Source organism: the organism of the source record quoted next, unplaced genomic scaffold (genome assembly GCF_019419815.1).
Source record: "Pyrus x bretschneideri cultivar Hongxiangsu unplaced genomic scaffold, Pyrus_bretschneideri_v1 Contig34, whole genome shotgun sequence".
Lineage (NCBI taxonomy): Eukaryota > Viridiplantae > Streptophyta > Magnoliopsida > Rosales > Rosaceae > Pyrus > Pyrus x bretschneideri.
The window spans coordinates 4,438,179-4,459,969 of record NW_025999657.1 but is presented as its reverse complement, the minus strand read 5'-3'; positions in this window follow the sequence as shown (position 1 = coordinate 4,459,969).

Genomic DNA, 21,791 nt, shown 5'->3' with positions numbered 1-21,791 from the left:
GGCTCATTGTTGTTTTTGCTTGAAGATGGCACGACTTTCCCTTCTTGTTTCTTGGGCATAGCTTGCCACTATTGTTTCTTATGTGGGGCTTTGCCTGTGGATTTGATTTCTTTTGGAAGAGCTTCGGGTACCATGTCCTCATCCATATAGAACTCAGCATCCGTGAAGTGTGATTTAGCTTTAGTGAATGGCTTGGTGTCGCCTTGTATCACCTTTACTCCTTCTCGGTAGAACTTCAAGCATTGATGAAGGGTGGACGACACTACTCCACTCTCATGGATCTAAGGCCTTCCCAAGAACAAGCTATAGGAAGTTCTTGTATCAATCACGTGGAATATCGTGCTTAATTTGAGTTCACCTATGGTCATCTCCACTGGAATTATGCCCATCTCTCTTTGTCCTCCTTAGTTAAAACCTTGGATCAGGAGGATGCTTCGGGATAGTTCATCCACTTTGATGCCAATTATGGTCTGTGTTGACTTCAACATTATGTTTATGGTCGATGCACCATCCACAAACATGTGGTTAACTTTGTGCTATCTCACATACCCAGTGACGAAGAGAGGACGGTTGTGACGTTTTGATCCCAATAACAAGTTTTCGTTTGTGAAGTTGATTCCGTCATGGGTGACACAACATGTGACATATTCATGTGGCCGAAGCTTTAAGCCTTCGTCTTTGCTTTCTTGCACCTCGTGTACAAAGTAGATTTGTACACGAGGTGCAAGAAACGAGAACACGTGTACAAAGTAGATTTGTATTGATGAATTTATAGGGTTACAATCTCTGTTTACAACTTTCCTCTGATTTAGTCTTAAAATTTTATGTAGATGCGTAGGTTGTTGATCCAAGGGTTGCAATGACTTAATCTTGAACGAACGATTGAATGATTGCTTCAACTTATGAGCTTGAAACGATGTGTAGATAATCTCCACCTCAGGTTTAGGGATGCAGCAAAGGTGGTGTTTATGATTTCGTTTGTTCATGGGTCTTGACGAGTTGATCTTAAAACGAACATCATTACAAGTTTTGAGCTTGCAACAAAGTCTGGAAAGAATCGGCATAAGTGCTTGTTGATTTTCAAGGGAATACTTCGGCTTTGGTCAAAAGAAAGCTTCGGCTTTGGTTGTGCATTCTTCGAAGATAGCTTGGCAGCATATTAGTCTTCAAAGATTTGTGCAGAGGTTCTTCTAAATGTAGAATTTTCGAGCTTGTATTTATAAACTTCCACAACCATGCCTTTGGATGGATCTGGCCTTGATTTGTGTCTTGATTCGTCCATAGGAGAATTTAGACATGTTTTGTGTCTTAATTTCAACCATTTTCCCTTGCTTGGCCAAAATCTATAGGGCTTGTTGCTTATGTGTGTAATGGGAGCTTGTATTTATAAACTTCCACAGCCATGCCTTTGGATGGATTTGGCCTTGATTTGTGTCTTGATTCGTCCATGGGAGAATTTAGGCATGTTTTGTGTCTTAATTTCAATCACTTCCCCTTGCTTGGCCGAAATCTATAGGGCTTGTTTTGTGAGCAATCTTCAATTCTTGCTTGTTTTATGAAGATGCTTTAACTTTCTTTCCGGTTTCGGGAAGCAATTTGGACCCCTTGCCGATTTTAAGGGATATTCCCCTTTTTTGCCTAATTTTGGGGAAGTTTTGAGTTTCCTTTGCTTGATTTGTGCCACATGTCATTGATGACTTGTCCATTTGTGAGGAGTCATATGCCACGTGGAGCTTTGTGATGCATCATTTGTATGCAATGAAATTTCCATGTCTACAGTTTCTTCTTTACTAAAGACGAAGAGATTTTGGGTCTGGAGAAGTAGATACCTATATTAACTTTCTTCCCTTTGATCGAATGGGAAAGTTAGCATAGTGGTTAATAGGCGTACTCTTTCCATGATTCAAGAATCAGACTGGAACTTAGTCAGCTCCAATTGCAGGGCTCGAAAGGGATCTGCATTGATCTGTTGATCAACTTCGGTCAACATGCACCTATATTCTCCAAATCGTTGTTAGGATGAAGATTAGGAGAACGGATGTTCCTAACTCTGACCCTAGAGATGTCTCCTTCGACTACCAAAACATCTTTAAACCAATGTTTGTCCTGCTAGGAGATATCTGAGATATGTGGCTCCAAAATTCATGCTCAAATGGACTACATCTACAACTTTTGAGATGGCGAATAAAGCTTGTAACTATTACAACATTCAAATCATATGCTATGAACAACAAAACTGAAAATTTTTAACCAACTACTAGACCTAGGTTCCAATACCACTTGAAGGAAAAGTTTTGATAAACTAAGTTCATTGAGCAACATAATACATGCTTTTAACAATTAAATGGTGGAATCATGCTTGTATGCAAACAAAACTTAACTCACGAAAGAGAGTTGAGAAACTTTATACCTTTGAAGCACCTCTTTTCTAGCAAAGGTTCATCACCCATGAGAAAGCCTTCATTCTTTTGCATCCTTGCGCCTTGGCTCCATGGATATTGATGGGGTGAACTTTGCTTCTTGGCTCTATGTCTTCTGTTTTAATGGAAGAAATGATTCTCCAAAAGCCCAAAGGTGAGGGTCTTTAAGTTCCGAGACCAAAAATGGTTGAAGGAAGAAGATGAATGATATGAGAAGGAGGAAATGTTATTTTCCTTCTCCCAAATGGTCGACCTTTCTTAAGAGAAGGAGAGAGCTTTTGTTTTCTCATCTTTCATCAAAGAAACCTTACTGAGCTTAAGACTATAAAGTAGCCCTTATACGTCTTTTTAAGTGAGTGGCAAACTTGCAATAAGTGAACCATCACTAACCGTCTCTCTGTGGGGGGGCCATGTTTGGTTTGGTTGGAGTAATTGCTCATTTTGTTTTAGTTGTTACACAAGTTAATTTTATGTTCCTTGTGGACCAAAATTCTTTTGTCTTGAAACTTGAAACGAACTTAAGGCCCAAGACGAACTTTTCTTCTTTAATTAATTAACTTTTAATTAATCCTTGCCATATACAATTAAACTATCTAATTGTACTTACTCATCTTCGTTATATACTTCAATCATTACCATACACGGTCTGCAATCCATTAGGTTACTAATCAATTGAAACTTACTTTCAATTCTCTCTAGTGATTATACATCTTCAGGGCTTCCAAAGACCATGAGTCACACCTAGCAATATGTCATGATTACCCAAGCTAACCAGAAGAGGTTGAAGAACATATTTAGTTTGGGATTACAATGGAGTACAGTCTGTCTTTATTTCAATACTCTTGATTGGATTATTTGGTTGATATTTTATTCATGTCTACTATCCAATGTCATTATCTTGTCAACATGATTATGTTCAATGTGATTTAGAACGACTTCTTAAATCTCATTCATACTCTAACCAAAGATTCTTAATCATATCATAGAGGATTCTCCTTCAACAGTTTGAAGGTTATAGAGATTCCTTGTTGTATATTCACATGCCCACATGATTAAGCAGCTTAGCCCCAACTATGTCATGGACACCCTTAAATAGAATGTTTTTATCATTGTCAAAGAATAGGGACCTAACCACAAAACAGCTATGATGTCTCATATCAACAAATACTTTGCATTATTCCAACCATGAGTTCTCATGTGACATGAGTATGAGAACTCCTTATTGATCGCATTCAGTGGACTCACTCTCTATTGAGCACTTACATACTTGTCTTGACGTCATTTACACCAATAACTTGAGACCAGTCACTCTCCTGGGAGAGAAGACATAACATATACTATCTATCCTAATCGTCAATGCCCAATTGACAATCTTATGATTAGTAATATTTAGGATATGTGTATAAAAGAGAAATGTCTCATGAATCTAACTTCTTTAGGTCACATTCTCTTAATTAGATATTCCTTGGACTTATCATTTAAGCATATAATGTTTAATGAGATGGCTTTAAACAATAATCTTTGCCTTACATTAAACTAGTTTAGTTTAACATGTGAAATGTTCGTAAAGTATGATCTTATGATTGGCTTTAGAGCATGTTTCCAACAATTTGCTTGTTTGTGCTCCTTGTGAAGTGTTGTCAACTTCTTATTGGCTATAGTTGGAGCCTATCAATGCATGATATATGACTACTCGTCTGAGCTTGTTGCTCAATTGATCACACTATAAACAACAGTTTAAAGACAGTGCAACTCTAATCTCTTACTCTTGTTAGAATTCAGATACATATAATATACTAATTACCTACATGTATCTATATAGTTAAGGCTCATCTGTGACTGCTTATGTAGAAAATACTTATGTTTATAAGCGCTTCTACTAAATATGCTTTTATTACACATATGTAGAAGTATTTAACAAAAAGCACTTAAAATCTCTTCCTAAAGAATCAAATATCCAAAGTGTTTTTAACTTTTTCTCCAAATATAACCATAAACATTTTGTTGTTGTTAGAAAATACTTTTAACCATTCCTAAATTTGTCCCATACATGCCCTTTTATATAATTCTTCTCTCTTCCAAACATTAATGTATGAACATTAAGGTGCCAATAACAACATGATTCCACCAACACCAATTTTCATAAACTTATTTCACAATTTTTATCGCATCTTAACATGGTTGCATCTTTTAGAGTATACATAAAAGGGAAAACTAACCAAAACCCTCCAAAAACTTTCCTTTTAATAATCAGGACAAATTTTTTCAATAATACCCAAAATGGGCATGGAAAAGAAGACAAGGAAAAAAACATCTCAGAGATATCACATGCAAAAGTAAAAATTGGGCTCCAGGAGACAGCTATAAGCTCACATGCATTTATCAAGACAATCAAGTTCACATGCAAAACAGAAAAAAAAGACAACTAAGTCAGACCATGTTTTAGAAACAATGCTGACAATTTCAGCAACAGTAGAAGATGACAAGTACCAAGGAGATGTCTATACCATACATTTGTAAAGATTTTAACTTTTCAGAGTACTCACTCAGTCTATATAAGAGGAGTTCCATTCATTGTAAAAACACCTCTCAACCTCACACCTCAACACCTCCTCACTACTCAACCTCACACCTTAACACCTCAACACCTCTCAACCTCACATCCTCAACACTTCAACATCTCAACACCTGAATACCCTACTCTCATATACTCACACCATCTTCATCCGGAGCCTTCATTTGATCCTTGTAAACATTTTCTTGTAAACAATTATCTTTGTAAACATCTACATATCAATAAAAGTTCAAGTGTACATATTCAAGCAATCTCCAAGTCTTAAGTAAGTTTTCTTTTCCTTCTTTAGTGTGTTTGTTTAAATAGATTTCTAGTCCAAAAAAGGGAAACACTATTATAGTTATATTATTAACCTGTTAAACTGACAATCATACTTTGTTCGAGCACTCTGTTATAGTTGAATGCTTGGCATACAAATAACTGGAAGTTAACCAGGGTACCTCTGTGTTCTTCGTACCTCTAAGTTCAGCCGTTAAGACCTTATACTTGTACTATAAGTGGCCATCATGCTGAAACATGTGGAGTTCCATGTGCAAGGTTTTAGGTCTAGTTGTTATAATGGCCATCCGACTATTTAACTGGGCCTACTTTTCGAATGTGATATCATAGCCAAGTCTAGCATTTTAATAGTATAATTATGATAGTAAAGTACCTTGAGGACGGAAGTCATTAACACAACTGATATCACACTTGTTTATTTTGTATGAACAACATATATTATTGTCCTTGTAGACCTTGTCAACCACAACCACCAGGTATTTATTGTCCCAGCACCCAACTATAATAAGCATAAAGAGAAGATTAGCATACATATCCAAAAGAATTAGCAGGACTTTGAAGAAGCAAAAGTTTTATCTTGGTTGTCTTGAACATCCTTCATTTATTCGTAAATATAATAACACAGAAGTGCAACATAAAGTTTTAGAAGCAAAAAGAGCAACATATCAAGTTTTAGAGACCTTGAGAGAAGAAAGAGAGTTCCTAAGAAACTAGTTAGCAGTAACTTTAGAAAAAGGTAGACTGTAGTTTATGATAGATTATATTAATTTAAAAATTAGTGAACCACAAAAAAGAAAAATAACTTTAGACCAAAATAGTTTAATTTGTTATTTTCCATTGAGAAAGTATAATCATATTTTGCATAGTGAAGAAAATCCACAAGCCAATAGTATTGTAGATCGCATTATTAGTTAAGCAGAAAATATAAAATTAGAAAATAATAAGCATAATCATTTGTTAAACCAGTTGGTAGAACATTTTCAGAAAAAATTCTTAAAAACAATTAGACAAAATTTAGCTTATATTACATCTCAGTTAGAAGATAATAATGAAAATATTCAAAGGTTTCCTAGCAAAAGAGAGATAAAAAAAGTTTATTGACCTCATAGATAGCAAGCCTAAGCAAGTAGAACTTAGATAATTAGAAATAGTTGAGCAATTAAAATTAGAAATTCAAAAAATTCAATTAGTGCAAAAAGAGTTGAGTGAACAAGTAAATAAGTTACATAATAAAATAGATAGATTATTAGTTTAATGAGTGATTGTAGAACTAGCAGAAAATATATCCAAGCTTTGAAAGAAATTAGTAAGTTAGATAAAAAATCAGTAGGTTTAACAGATTTTTCAACACAAGTAGCCAATAGTAATATTCCCATTAGGCAAAATAATTTAATTATTCAATTAGTTTTAAGTTTGGCTGAGAATTTAGATCAAGTTGAAGAACAAATAGCAAAAATAAACCAAGTTTTACATAACGCATCTTCATCACTTCCACCATCTTTGTTAGAAAAATTAAAAAAATTAACTTTAAGTGCAAATAATAATATTAGAAGACTTAAGATAAATCCTTTTGATAATAGAAAATGGAACTTTTTAGGAGAGAAAGAAAAGAAGTAGTTAGAGCTGAAGATATTTATCCAAATGAAAAAGAAGCACAAGAATTTATTAGAAGAGGTTTTGAGAGAGCACAAAAAAATAAATATAATTTGTATCAATTAGGTTTATTTGAAAATAGAAGCAAAATTGTAAGTAGCATCAGTCAACATGAAGTTAGCTGTATTGATAAAGAAGTTACACTTAATTTAATTAGTAAAGAAGCAATTACGCATTTGAGAAAATCACATTTCAGTCAGATTCACATAGGAACAATATTAATTGGAATAGCAGGATTAACCAGAGCACAAGTAGGCACAAAAGCTTTAGTATACATATATGATGATAGATGGGATAATCATCAGCAAGCAGCAATAGCAATAGCTGAAGTAGACTTAAGCTCAAACTTAGCAATCATAGGATGTATTCCAAATTATGTTATGACAATTAATGAATTTAGTAAATATATTAAAGTGAGCATAAGAACAAAAAGTTATAATATGAAAGGAGAGTATAAAAATTTGTGTATTAGCTTAATGTATATTGGTAAAGTGTCTGATAGATATAATCATAAGTTTAATTTAGAATTTCAAATTTTAGTTCAAACATTTGTTTGTAAACATGTAAATATAATAGAAGCAAAACCCGTAGATAATAGCAAATAAATTACAAATATATGAAACTAGTACAGGTCAAGCAACAATTAGGTTTAGTAATTACAAGCAACTAGAAAAAATAGAAGAGGATGAAAGTGAGATAAAAAATGAGAGTATTCATATGACTTTTGATAATTTAGATATTAATTTAGTTGAACAAAATTTTGATCATATTGTAGATAAGCTTATAGAAGATATTGATCATTTAGATGAAGAACAATATTTAGAAAAATATATGACATATGACTTAAGACTACACAGAATTCCAGATGAAGAGTTGAAAATTTTCATTTTAGAAATAGGAGTAGAACATATTTTAGGATAAAAAAAATTTATTAGAATTAAAAGTATAATGTAATCCAACAGAAGAAAGTAGCACATTAGGAGTAGAAAATCCAAATCCAGGACACACGGGTAGAATTGATCAATAATTTTTTAGACCAACAAATGAACAATATCAAGAACAAGCTAAAGTAGATTATATGGATGAAAGTATGATGAAATCACCTAGAAATAATAGGATTCCATATTTGAGAGTATTAGAACAAATTACTATAGCAGGAAATATATTAAATTTAGATAATGTAGATCCACAAGACTAGGAGAGAACGATTGAGAGATGGGAGAAAGATTGCGTACATACAACATTAATGTTAGATTTTAGTAATTCACAAAATATGTTAGACTATTTTGAACATACCTTAGATGGTTTTGTTTTTTATTATTTCCAATCATGGAAAGTTCAAAATCCAGAACAAGATCAAGCAGCTTAAACACATTTTAATATTGATGGTTTTGTTACTTTGATTAAGCAAGACTTTTTAAATCATAATAAGTTAGACGGCAGAAGCGAACAAGACCAAATAAGAGCAATTAGAAATTTAGAACAATTACAAATTTGTGATTTACAATATATAGCTGAGTATACTACAGATTTGTTTAAATATTTAGGAAGAACATGTAGAATTAGTGATATTAATTTATTTATACTTATATGAAAAAGATTAAAGGACCAATAGGAGAAAAGATTTGGAATGAATGGCAAAAGCATTCAAAGAAAAATGATATTGTAATAGGACCTAGAATTCAACATGTATATGATATACTTAGACAAAAGTGTAGTCAAATAAAAGTTAAGAGACAAATTAGGAAGCAATTTTACATGAGTTGTAAAAATATAGATTTACCATAATAGTATGGTTGCCATAAAAAAAATAAGTATAAGAAAATATACAAAAATTAAAATAAGTTTTACAAACCATACAAACAGCATAAGAATTTCAGCATAAGACCTTCAAGAACATATAGGAAGAGAAAATACATTCCAAAACAATTTAGAAAAAAAAGTGGCAGATATTGGATTAGAAAATATAAAGCACCAAAAGATAGGAGTAGTTGTAAATGTTATTCATATGATGAAGTTGGACACATTAGCACTAAATGTCCAAAATTAGGTAAACAGCCGAGAGAAAAAGTACATTGAACGAAGTTGTTTAAGTTAGAAGAAGATGAAGATATACAGTCAATATATAGTTTAGATGATTTATGTGATAATGAGAGTATTTATAGTATAGAAAGTATTAAAATAATAGATTCAGATTCTGAAAATTCAAGTAGCACAAATAGTGATTTAGAAGAGTATATGTGTGCATTCATAGAAGAACAACAGGAAGAATAATATAAATACATTAATTTAGGTTGGCCAAAAAAATGTCATAAGTGTAGTAAATTAGTTGCAAATGAATACTATAATACATATTCAATATTATGCGAAAAGTGCTATAAAAATAAGTTATTAGAAATTAATTCAGCAGAATCACAAGAAAATACTGAAATATTAGAAAATATTGTTTATAGTATAGAAAAGCCAAAAAATAGTTCTTTAATTACCATAAATTGTGAAATAGAATTAGCAAAAGAACATAAGATACAGACAACATCTATGATAGATACAGGGAGTACAAAGAGCGCCATAAGAGAAGAGATCGTACCAGAAAAATATAGACAAAAATTAGCAAACCAATGAGAATAACACTGTTTGATGAGAAACCAGTTTATTTAACACATTGTATTAATAATGAGTCTATTAAAGTAGAAAAATAACAATTTAATCTACCATTAACATTTGTTTCACCAGTAGGATCATACCCATTTATTTTAGGATAAAAGTTTTTGAAAAGTATACAAGGTTTTTTATTTATGAACCCTAGCATAACATTTTTCAAAATAGGCATTACAATAACTGACTAAAGTAATACTGAAGAAGCATACAAAAGCATAAGTATAGAAGAGTTTGAGGCCAAGATAGTCATTATTTAGAAAACTCAAAAGAAAATGATGAGCATAATAACATAGAAGAGTTTGATGAAGAAATATTTGAACATGAATATCCTATTTTAGAAGAAGGAAACCGTATATAAATATTACAATTAAATAAACCAAAGAGTTTTAGAAGAATTATTACAATTAGCAGAACAAACTAGAATTATAGGAGAAGATCCACAGTTACATTGGAATAAAAATAAAATACTAGCAAAATTAGATATAATTAACCCAGATTTAACCATTAAGACAGCTGACATGCCTTGTAGTTTAATAGATAAACAAGAGTTTGAGCAACAAATAAAAGAGTTCTTGAACTTAAAAGTAATTAGACTTTCTAAGTCTAGACACAGATCAACAGCATTTATTGTGATAAAACATTCAGAATTAAAGAGAGGTATGGCTATAATAGTTTATAATTACTAGAGATTAAATGATAATACATATGAAGATAGTTATAAGTTACCAAAGAAGGATGAGCTTATAAATAAAATTTAAGAGAGTAAATATTTTAGCAAATTTGATTGTAAATTAGGATTTTGGCAAATACGATTAGCAGAAGAATCAATTGAGTGGACAACTTTTACTTGTCCAGAAAGACATTTTGAGTGGCTTGTTATGCCATTTGGACTTAAAAATGCTCCATCGATCTTTCAAAGAAAGATGGATCAAATTTTCAAGAAATATGATAAATTTTGTAGTGTTTATGTAGATGATATTTTAGTACATAGTAAAAATAGAAATGAACATAGAAAGCACTTAGAGATAGTTTTACAAGAATTTATCAATAATGGAATTGTGATTAGCAAAATAAAATAGCATTAGAAAAGCAAGATATAGGATTTTTAGAAATGTATATCAAGTCAAGTACAGTACAATTACAAGATCATATAGCTAAAAAGGTTTTAAAATTTTCAGATAAGTTAGAAGATAAGAAACAGTTACAAGCATTTTTAGGATTGTTAAATTATGCAATAAATTTTATACCTGATTTGGGAAGAAAAATAGCAGTATTACATAATAAAACTAGCAAAACTGGACAAAAGTATTTTAATAGTGAATATATTAAATTAGTTCCAAATATAAAGGAATAAATTATTAAACTTAAGCCATTAACATTACCATTAGATGACAATTACAAAATAGTTAAAACAGATGTTTCATCATTAGGATGGGTAGGTATACTATACCAGAAAAAGTATAAGGTGTCACATCCCGGCCCGGGCCTCTACCACATCCCGGGCCCGTTCCACCACCGTCGCACGATATTGTCCACTTTGGGCCCCGACCACGCCCTCACGGTTTTTGTTTTTGGGAACTCACACGAGAACTTCCTAGTAGGTCACCCATCATGGGAATGCTCTCGCGCGCTACTCGCTTTACTTCGGAGTTCCTACGGAACCCGAAACCAGTGAGCTCCCAAAAGGCCTCGTGCTAGGTAGGGATGAAAATATACATTTAAGGATCACTCCTCTGGGCGATGTGGGATGTTACAATCCACCCCCCTTAGGGGACCGACGTCATCGTCAGCACACCACGGCCAGGGTTAGGCTCTGATACCAATTGTCACATCCCTGCCCGGGCCCCCACCACATCCCGGGCCCGTTCCACCACAGTAGCACGACATTGTCCGCTTCGGGCCCCGACCACGCCCTCACGGTTATGTTTTTGGGAACTCACAAGCAACTTCCCAGTGGGTCACCCATCATGGGATTGCAACTTCGAAGTTCCGATAGAACCCGAAGCCAGTGAGCTCCCAAAAGGCCTCGTGCTAGGTAGAGATAAGAATATACATTTAAGGATCACCCCTCTAGGCGATGTGGGATGTTACATAAGGAGTCACCAAAGTCTAATGAACAAGTTTGTAGATATTCAACAGGAAAATTTAGTGATATACAGTCAAAATTACCATCAACAGATTTAGAAATTTTAGGAATAATTAACTCACTTGAAGCATTCTATTTATTTTTACATAATTAAGTATTTACGATTAGAACACATTGTCAAAATATAGTTTCTCATTATAGCAAGATACATGCTAATAAATAGGCAGCTCGAAGATGGGTTAATTTTGTTGATTCAATTACAGGGAATATGTTTAAACCAATTTTTGAACATATAAAAGATAATGACAATACATTAGCTGATATTTTATCAAGATTAATTTGTTGAATAAGAATGGAATATTGTGGACTATTATCCTCAATTAGCACAAGACCACAAGGTAGAAAAACATCTTTCAATAGCATAATGATGTACAATGGACCTCCATCATTCAATGGATTCCAAAATAGCATAAACAAACCAGCATCACCATTAGTACCAACTTTCAACTTTAATGGCATTGTTGAAGGAATCAGAAATCCAACTCTGAGATATAGGCCAAGAGTACCAAGACTTTCGGATAGGCAACAGGTTCTCTGACTTAATTTTTGAAATATCCAAATCAAACAGCCAAGCATGAGGTTAGGTCATGAAAAATTAATTAGAGCCTTAGAAAAAGAGTTTGATAGTTTTAATTTTAGTATCCATCAAAGCCAGCATCATATTCATTCTCTTGAGCATAGCCTTCAAGTCATTTCTAGAGACTATGAGTCATTACTTAGTAAGTTTACCAAATGAACCAAGAACTCCAATCTCTTACAATGCAGCAAAAGGCAAGTGCCACCTTGAAAAGAGAATTGAAAATAGGTTTGGAAACTGATCAGCATAAGAATAAAGAAAAAGAGGTTATTGAACCCATAGAATAAGAGGCTAATGAGCCCATAGAAGAGATTAAGATTGAGCTCTTAAAAGAAGACATTGAAATGAAGCAGCATCAAAATAATGAGCAACATCAACATCTGATTGACAAGAAAAAAACAAGAAAGATATGAAAGTTTTCTTATAAATATATCTTTAGACTTAATAATAGATGAGATCCTATTAGAAGAAAATTCAAAAGCAAAATTAAGAATAATGCCACCAGATATGCCAAATGAGATCCTAAACAGAGCATCACAGTCCATGAAAGAGTTACAATTATAATTACAATGTGCTTTGTATCAGTCCATCTTTGATCCAAAACCAGGGATGGATATTATTACAAAGATGTATCCACAATGTCTTTGTGATAGTACAAAGAATTGTATTTGTAAACCAGAGGTTAGCATAGCTGTGACCAGGATTAACATGAGAGATTTTAGACCACGACATTTTAGTTATGAGCATCAGAAAAAGCATAATGTGGTAGAAGTTACCCCTGCCTTACTATTAGAGTTTGGTTATCTTGATAAAATATTCGTTAACCATATTTCCCAACTAGATTTTTTTCCTAAAAAACTTATAAAAATAGCAGAAGATTATCAGGAAATGTGGAAAGAAATTTGCATAAGTTTTATTAGTAGTCCTCCAGATTGGTATGTACATATGCATAAGGAGAAGGTCAAGCATATAGGCATTATTAATGAAGAGTCATTTAGACTATCCCCTATCTCCTTACATAGGTGGACTCCTTCATACAAAAATATTCTAAAATTTGGAGGGATCCAAATGCTAGCTTTAGATGAGTTTGAAGATTTTAGGTATGATATGATATTAGTAGCAGAAAAAGAAGAAATGTATATTTACATTAAAACAATGATCAATTATCAGCCCTATTGGAAGCCTCAATATTTCAAAGAAGAAACAGCAGAAATGTACTACAAGGTGAAAGAAGGTAGAGAAAAAGATGCAGAGTTAGTAGAAGGTGATGAACAGTATTGAAACAATTTGACAAAAGAAGAGCTGCATAACATCGACAACATGATGAAAGCATGAAGAGTTGACAGTGAATTAGCATAAGTTGAATAGCATCATGTAAAATACTGTATTTCCAGATAAAAATGTCAATATCATTGTGGACCCCGCTAAAATAATAAAATGGCATAAGAGTAAACAAAGAAAAGAGCTTGTTCCATTATCGACTTTTCATACACAAAATGTCATTTTGATTAAGAATGAATAGTGCTAGGTCATTTTCGTTAGAACTCCCTACGTAAAATTGGAGTGTGATATTATGAGAATGTGGAGCATGTTGCTCACATGGGAAAGATAAGGAACTTTCAATAGATTATAAGGGGCAAGTCATCACTCCCTTTATTGCCACTAAATTTTAAGTTAGGAACATAATTTCTTTCATAGTAGGTGAAATAGAAGATTATTATTATTTGCGAATTTTTATTACAAAATTAAAGTACCCAGTATTTGCGTGTTTATGATTTTGATAGGTGGAATTTCCAGTCACCCACCCCACGTATCACCTGCCACTTTACCATGGAAAACTTAGTCGGTGAGTAAGTCCTTACTTAAGGCCTAAGATTGTAGTGAATTCTGCATCAAGCTATTTGCTGTCAGATTTATAGTAAGTCTGGTGCAACAAATGAGAGATATTTTGATAGAGCTCACAAAATTCTTTTGAGCTTGAAAATGAATTTTACTTCGGAAATTATGGAATATTGCATGCATTTATAATGAGTTAAAATTACTCTGTTTATTATGCATTTATAATGAGTCAAAATTCTTTTGGGTCAATTATTTGCGATCTGTTTGTAATTGTACTGACGTCTCCCATAATTTGAATTTTTCAAGAAAATTTTCATGACGTTCTATGCAAAAGAATAATAATGCAATAAAATCCAAATAGTAAAAATATATATATTTTTTCAATAATGTGTCATAGATTCCTATCTGGAATACTGTTCTTTTGGTTGTTAGCAGGCAAAAAAATTAAAAAGGACTCAACTGCTGCTGCTGAGTAACAAATATTGGAATTATGTTTGGTACTACATATCTTCTTTTTTTTATTTTTATTTTTTGGGTTAAAATACTCGTACTACATTCTACATCTGTTAATGGAACTGAAATTCCTATCTACAGATGTTCAGTACTTTCAATTTTAACTAAGAAAGCAAAATTTTATGATATATCTACTTACGGAGTTGAACTTGAACACAGGACAGGGCATAACCAAATATTTGGTACAAAGTTGTTGAATACAGTGGCTATTATAAATTCCTTATATATTACAAATATAAGGTACATTATTTTTTTGTACAGTTAATCTTAGTTACACGTTTAGGTAAGAATTATCATAATCAATGGTCCAAATTCTTATAATTGGCAGCATAAGATAGTATGATAAGGGTTTAGGGTTTAGGATAGGTGTCTCACGCATAATTATTGATGAAGATTAGCTAATCTTACCTAATTTGTTTCTATATTCACCAAAACACACACATAAAATAGTTTGGCAAGAGAACATTACTATTTACGGAAACATATTTGGAAAGGACACTATAAGCATTCCAATTTTTATGACTTTAGATGGGAAAATCTGATGTGCTATTGGAGGTATATCAATCGTATTTACAATATTCATTATGAGATACAATAGGATATTCTCCCGATTGTAAGGCATTATCTTCTTCCAGATCAAACAGAAATAGCATTCTTTAGTCATATTAACATGACTGAAAGACCAACTTTTTCTCCACCTGCCTCAGAAATTCCAATTTGAGTCAGAGTACATGTCCAAACGTACACATTCCCACTAGAAACTTCAACTCAATGATGAGTTTGTGTGGTTGAAATAAAAGAATCGTATGGGTTGGGTGGCCTACAAAAGACATTTAGTCACACTAAATCAATCAAGCAAAGAAAACCTAACATCATAAACAACAAAATATTGAATCCAATGTGTGGAAAATATGCCTAATTAGGATGATGATTATGATGGTATGGGCAGGCCACATGCTGTGTTGGTTAGATACATTTTTATGTGATATGATAAATAAAAACTTGATATGATAGGGGAACAAAGAAATGTTGCTACATGCACAGAGGGACACGAGTAGCTGTAGGGGCCTTTGTTAGTGCTTCAATGAGTTGTTTCCCAACTGGAAGTCTGGTGACCTCCAATGGAGGAAATTGTTCATTGTTTGGTACTTGAGAAACAAGGATTTGATTGGTGGTTGTTTGTTTCTTTTGGATCATAAACCACAATTCATAAGTTACTGTTCCTTGCAATATTTTTAATTTTATTAAACTATACAATGAAATTAGTTTTGATGGGGTTGAAGGACATCCTACATTTAGGTGCCCCACTTTTGTTTAAAATCTTGGTTTGAAGGTCTGGGTTATCATCTTTGAAATCTTTCATAATGTTTTGGAAATTATTTCTATATATGCATGTGCATATGTTATAGGTTTTGTTATGTTGGTGAAAGTAAGAAGAGAAAGGTAGCTCCACAGCAAAAAAAGGGTATTTCTAGTAAGGGAGACCAAGGAAAAAGGGTCATATCAATGTCATTGTAGATCTGATTAGCATCATTGCAAATTTGCTTTTTCTTTTTTCATGAAGGCAATACTGGGCGATGAGGTTTCCAATGATTACGGACACAAAAGTAAATATTCTTAATCACTTTAGTTACTGCTTCTTTTTCACTTAACCTTCAATTGATATGGGGAGGGGGAATCAAACACAATATATACCTCAAGTATATGGTAAATGCTTAAAAACCCTTGCAAGAACTTTAAGTGTTAAATGACCAATTACAAAAGAAGAAACAAAATTGATGAGTTATCATATTCTGGAATTATTGATTAAATTTACATATGATCTAGCTGGTTGACCAATTACCACCAAAAGCCAGTCACCTTTGCTAATCTGCTAATTTTTTGCAGGGAGGTTGCATATTAGTATTCCCGAATCTCTTCACCGTACTATAAGGAACGGCAGAATTCTAGCATGACCTGTGAACATTTTGTAAAAGAAAACCTGAAAAAGTATTGATTATTTCCAAGGGATGCAGGCAATAAGATTGCCAGTCCTGCAGATAGAAATTTCAGTTGCAGAAAATGTAAAAAGTTCATTTCGACATGTTTACAAAGGCCAGTGTTTGTGTGGGTGCTTTATAGCTTTCAATGGTAGAAAGTTAATCCCAATATCGATCCACAACAAAAATTCGATCATTGTCTACCTCTTATTCTTTTTTTATATAAGAGAAAAATGAATCGAACTTAAAATTTCAGGAACACGAGTAAAGGTTTATGGCTAAATAAACTACAAACTCCCTGCATCTTCTTCCTCTTCTTTAAATGGAATAAAAAGAGGGGTGTGATATCCACACACCCCATTTTACTTCTCACACACCTTTTTAATTTTTGGCTATCAGATCGGATGAATTGAAGAAGATCAACGGACATAAATTATTAAGGGGTGTGTGAGAAGTAAAATGGGATGTGTAGATAGCACACCCCTAAAAAGAAACGGCTAGCTTTCCTCACTTTACTTAGAAAGCTGTATAATTTAAGAACCAATGAGCTTCATTTTTGTAATTAACATATAATTTTTCGAAAATTTAAATCAAATATTAATCCACTCAAATTAGGGTGATGGATTGATATAATATCTCCTAATTATATATGTGATAATTAGAGGAAAGTCGAGATATTCATATTGGAATGTGCTTGGGATTGTTATGGGCATTTTGATCATTGTCCTCTCCTCCCAATGACTATAAGGAGGTTTTGGGAAAGAGAGAAACACACAAAAAAATGCAAGCATTTTCATAGTTCATAATATTCTAATTAGGTCTTTAGGGTGACCACCACAACCCTAGATCTTGGGAGGAGAAATCCAAAGGGGCAACTCGACATATCATAGCCAACCCGACGACCTTCAAGGTTCTAGGCGTGCAACGTGGTTCAAAACCTTCGCTCGTGTTTGTAGGAGCGTGTCGAGATCCAAACTTCCGCACAAGAGGTATAAACATCCCTCTACTTAATTTATTAGTTTTCCAATAGTGATATCATAGCCATTCACACACTCCTCGCACGATCACATGATGTATTTATGAACATGCCACGCTAGAAATGTTGAAAAACCATAGTTGCTCGCTTTTGAAAAATTTGTTTTTGGCATGCTTGTTTTTAACTAGGTTTTGATGCCTAGTTTATGTTCTTTACATTCCTAAGACTATGTTTAAAATAAGGTAAAGAAAAAACCAAGTAGTTTGAAAGATAATTGAAACCCTAGCTTTGGATTTGTGTAAAAAAGCTATTTTTTTCAAGTTTTTGGGATCCGCCCAAGAAGACTTAATAGTATATGGTAATCTGGTCTTTATGTCGACATATGATACACATCAAACGAATGGATATTAACAAAGTTATGACCTCTACAAATAGATCTCGCGAAAATATAAAATACAAAAATTCCAGATTTTTTAGAGGAAGAAAATGAACAAAGTTCATCCTCTTCCGGTCTCAATCTAGGGGAGTACATGTGTACCACTAGGGTTTCGGGATCTTAGCTACATTGTTGAATTCATCTCATGGAGTTGAATCTAACAGAGGTCGCTAGGACAGCAAATGACTGTCGCAAGGCTCATGTACCTCAAGCACCACCATCAGCGCATGGGTCAGCGCAACATTAATATAAAATTTGCAGCCGCCGCTTTAGGCAACGCGTAGGTCGTGATTTTTGGGCACGGCTAGCATGTGAACCTTCATGGTTCACTGACCTATGTTGATATGCATTTAGTTTTGGTAATTTGGACGTTTTTAATTTACTAAATTTAAGAAAAATTTGTTGCTAGTTTAGATTATTTTTAATTTATCTTTTAATTAAAATTAAATATTTATCCACTATCTACATAGTTTTAGGAATGACGAGATTACGTTGATCTAATTTGCTCAAGGTGATTGAACATTTTAAATTATAAAGGAATATTCTTTAGTAGAAAATTTAAATACGATTACTTTATTATTTGATTGTTAATAATTGAACATTATTATTGGGTTTGTTAATGGCATGTTATTTATAAAAATGATTCATATTTAGAATGTTCATCCCACATGCCCTAGGCCGAAATTAGAAATTGGACTTGGGTTGACTAAGTGGTCACTTCTTACTTGATGTGGTATCAAGGAAATAATCGGTTTTTAAAGGTTGAGTCCTGCCATTCCTTTCGGATATTGACCTGGCCACACTTACGAGCCCCACTTATCGAGCACATTGTCTAAAACTCTTATTTAAATCTCAAGGAAATACCTATTATATCCATGGATGCTATATGATTATTTGGGTCTTTACCCAAAATTATTTTTCTTTGCACTCTTTTGGTGAATGAAACTGAAGAATTTTAAATTTAATCATTTTTTTTTAAAACAAAAAAAAAATATCTAAAAAATGATTAGAAAGTATGATAGTTACTATTAGAATTGAGTGGCAATTACAAGCGACTAAGCGGATTTTCCAATCTCCACGTACATGACATGTGCAACAAATCATCATGACGGGGATAGAATCACAGGGTTCAAGACGACTTGTTTAGGATTAAAGCCGCCGCCATTTCAAAAAAAAAAAAAAAAAATCCCAAAAGTTCACTTCACTTGTGAAAGATTTTGAAGACCAAACAGTACATATTCCAGCTTACTCCGAAAGGCATGGTCTTTGGTAACAATCGATCCTCAAGGGGAATAGGTTGCCTACCCTAATTTTCCAAGGCCAGAGTAAGGCTGATCCAAATACTGTTACCTCAAAAGTCTGGTCATGGACTTACCATCTCCGATTGCAGCTGTATCAGACAGAGCAGGGTGCCATCATCACTCTACTCCGGTGTAATAGGCAAAGTCCAAGCAACTCTGTTTGATGACCATACTTGCTCTGCAAGACAGGCAGTTTGATCCAAATGTGGACTCACTCAAATCTTATTAGTCTTAAAGTCACTACAATCTAGGGATAGGCGTGCACTGCAAGTAATCACTCCTAAGAGGATGCAATATCTACTTACTAAATATCTTATTGGATTCTTCCGGCTTAAAAGAGGATTCTATCCTAAAAAGGTCTCTCTCCTACGGTATAAATACACCCATCTAGGGTTCATCTACGGTAACACAATCTATACACTTGAATTCTCTTATCCATTGTTTGAGTGTAAAATCATTCCTTAACTTGACCGTCGAAGAGCCTTTGGCCAACACCCCCCTCCCCCCCAAACAAACAGCCTAGGGCTTGCTTACAATTGTTTACTACTTTGTAGGTTGTTCTAGACTACACGGATTTGTGCTTAACCGACGCTCGCAGAGGTGCGCAAATTTGGTTTCAACATTTTTCAAATAAAAGAACAACACACTGTAAATTAATTGGGAGAGAAAGAGTGAGAGATGGGTGATGAGGTGGGTGGGAGATGGGTGTGAGTGAGAGAGAGAGAGAGAGAGAGAGAGAGAGAGAGAGGGCGAGAGCAAGAGCAAGAGAGAGAAAGCATAAATATAAAAAAGAGAAGATATCTGGGAAAGAAAGAAGAAAGGAGAAGGAGAAGGAGAAGGAGAAGGAAAAGGAGAAGACTGCATGGCTTGTTTTAATGAATTGGGGTTTGCCCGATGAAATGGTTCGTGGGGTAAAGTCACTAGAGTCATTGAGCAAAATGATGTTGGTAGGTTTATGACAAGTCATCGTGGATCTTTGCCTAATGACCCATATACTTAGCTTGGCCAATATTTCGGCAGGCAAAGATACCTCTACAGACATACTTGTCTTTCTGTCTGGAAAAAGGTAGCATAATACGCGTCAATTTTTTTCCTTGGCGCAAAATCTTTGCCTATCGAAGTTTACCTTGACTGTCCAAGTATTTCGTCGCCTATTGAAAAAAATGAAATGTGGACCATTTTCACCTAATCAAATTTTTCATTCCATTAGATAAAGTTACTTTGTCCGATGAAATTTGGTTTGTCGACCAATTGGGAATTTCTAATAATAACAAAACGTAGAGTTATTGATAAAGTACTAAATTATTCTTTTATCAATATAATAATAACCTCTCTAAAATAATAATTTTCCTTAGTCCCAACAATATTAATTGGTAGAGGTTTTATCGTATTCATATATACAACAAAGTATAATATCAAAAAGTAATGCTAAAGAGATTACACTTTGTGTAATTTTTGTATATGATATGTGAGCTAAATGGAAAGATGAAACTTACAGTTTTAGTGGTAAGAAACTTTATCTTCAAGAGAAACTTAGATGCCACAATTTCATATTTATTTTTTCCTATTGCTCTTTGCATTTTGGTTGGAAATTTTATTCATTTGTTTGCGTGAGACGCGACTTATCACTGAGGGTGTATGATTAGAATATGAGTTGGTCTTGTGTGCGATCAGCTGCATTCGGATTTTTTTTTTTTTTTTTTGTTATAGGTGGGCCAAGATATTGAAAATATATTGGGATTCTGATTTAAAAGAGACACGCACATGCAATCGTTAATGCCACATGACAAACATTCAAGAGAATTTTTTCTGATTAAAGAGTGTTAAGCCATCTCCAACTGAAGGATCCAGAGGGCCGAAAATAGCCCGAAAATCGTCTCCAACCGAGGGTTAGGCCAAAGGGTTGTAGAATCTGAGAGGGCCCCATGGAATCGGAGAGGGCTGGAGGGCTGGCTGCAAGCCTGCATGTAGCCAGCCAGCCAGCCTAGGGCTAGCCAGAATTGAAATCAATCATGTCGATTAAAACCGACAGTAATACATTTATACTAAATAATATGAATGTATTCCTGTCGGTTTTAACTGATAGGATTGATTTGAATTTTGTTTTTTATAGTTCTATTATTATTTTTTATTTACGAAAATTTTCCTATAACTTCTATTTTTCTTTTTTTTTTTTTTTAAAATTCTATTTTTTTTCCTATAACTTTTATTTTACAAAATTTGTAGTTTTTAACAACATTTAACAAATTATTAAAAACATTTCTAGTTTTTCATATTTGTTTAAAAAAAACATTTAACAACATGAAACTTAAACAACATTTAAGTTGTAGTTTTTAAATAATAAATTATGTTTGGCCCTACCCTTAGTTGGAGACGGTTTTTTTGTGATATGGCTAAAACGAGCCCTCTGGTCCTTTGACCCTCAGTTAGAGACAGAAA